Consider the following 2,033-nt stretch of genomic DNA (forward strand, 5'->3'; position numbering starts at 1 on the left):
TATGAAACTAGAACTTTTGGAATTTATGAAGAACACTTAGAACTTGAAGATAGAACTTGAGAGAGATCAATTAGATGAATAAAATTGAAGAATGAAAGTGTTTGTAGGTGTTTTTGGTCGTTGGTGTATGGATTAGATATAAAGGATATGTAATTTTGTTTTCATGTAAATAAGTCATGAATGATTACTCATATTTTTGTAATTTTATGAGATATTTCATGCTAGTTGCCAAATGATGGTTCCCACATGTGTTAGGTGACTCACATGGGCTGCTAAGAGCTGATCATTGGAGTGTATATACCAATAGTACATACATCTAAAAGCTGTGTATTGTACGAGTACGAATACGGGTGCATACGAGTAGAATTGTTGATGAAACTGAACGAGGATGTAATTGTAAGCATTTTTGTTAAGTAGAAGTATTTTGATAAGTGTATTGAAGTCTTTCAAAAGTGTATAAATACATATTAAAACACTACATGTATATACATTTTAACTGAGTCGTTAAGTCATCGTTAGTCGTTACATGTAAGTGTTGTTTTGAAACCTTTAGGTTAACGATCTTGTTAAATGTTGTTAACCCAATGTTTATAATATCAAATGAGATTTTAAATTATTATATTATCATGATATTATCATGTATGAATATCTCTTAATATGATATATATACATTAAATGTCTTTACAACGATAATCGTTACATATATGTCTCGTTTCAAAATCATTAAGTTAGTAGTCTTGTTTTTACATATGTAGTTCATTGTAAATATACTTAATGATATGTTTACTTATCATAGTATCATGTTAACTATATATATATCCATATATATGTCATCATATAGTTTTTACAAGTTTTAACGTTCGTGAATCACCGGTCAACTTGGGTGGTCAATTGTCTATATGAAACCTATTTCAATTAATCAAGTCTTAACAAGTTTGATTGCTTAACATGTTGAAAACATTTAATCATGTAAATATCAATCTCAATTAATATATATAAACATGGAAAAGTTCGGGTCACTACATAAAGCAAAGTGCATTACTACATAAATAAAGTTAAGTGCATTATTACGTACTCCTAGTATTTATAAAACTTTTGTTCGTATATACAGTTCATAGAATAGATGATTTATATAGATGTGAACAATAAATCAATAGTTTCTAATGATACAATATTAATATTAAATCCACTAATTATATGCAATGAAGTATTTAAAATCTATGGTGTAATATGAAAAAGAAATAGAGATTGATATTTGAAGTCCATGTTTTCACTTAGGATAGTGGGACTTTTAGTCTTAAAATACTTGAATCACTAACAATTTGGAATATGAAAGTCGTAGTAATATAACTATCTCGTTAATATAAAATTCTTGGAACTATTTAGATGACAATAAACACTTAAAAAACATATGATGACACTTTTTGAATAAAGGATATTACATACTCCCTACTTGAATATATTTTGTGCTTATACGTGCCTGTTCATTAGATTCGGCTCGGTGATCGCATCCTTTCGGTGGTATTTTTGTTGTCCTTGGAGTTTCATCATTCAACAACATAAGGTACGGATATTCTAGGTGGTTCTAGGATCGCTTCGGTAAATCTTTCCTCTCAAAACTTTGTTTCGAATTGTATAAGTATTATTATATGACATGCTTGTTTAAAATTGTTTGTCTATTAGCCTTTGAAATGTGTTATGTTTTTCTCATTTTGGATGTACTAACGAGGTTGCTGATTGTGTATAATAGTTGAGGAATCATAATATTTTGGTCTTTGGAAATTGTGTCAAACCCGTGTCTCGAAAACCCCACCAAATCAGTCCCGAAAACAGCCCAAAACGGCTGTGAAACTGTCCCCGAACAGCAGCTATTTTTAGCCCCGAAAACAGCCGTATTTGCCTCGAAACAGCCCCGAAAAATGTCAGAAACATTCCGGTAAAGAACATGTGTGAGTGTGGCGAGTGGTACGGTGATACGTATCGAGTGTCCCTCATTCCGTGTGGCTTTACATGTCCCATTAAGTCCCGTTTAA

This window comes from Rutidosis leptorrhynchoides, chromosome 11 (assembly GCF_046630445.1).
Source record: "Rutidosis leptorrhynchoides isolate AG116_Rl617_1_P2 chromosome 11, CSIRO_AGI_Rlap_v1, whole genome shotgun sequence".
Taxonomy (NCBI): domain Eukaryota; kingdom Viridiplantae; phylum Streptophyta; class Magnoliopsida; order Asterales; family Asteraceae; genus Rutidosis; species Rutidosis leptorrhynchoides.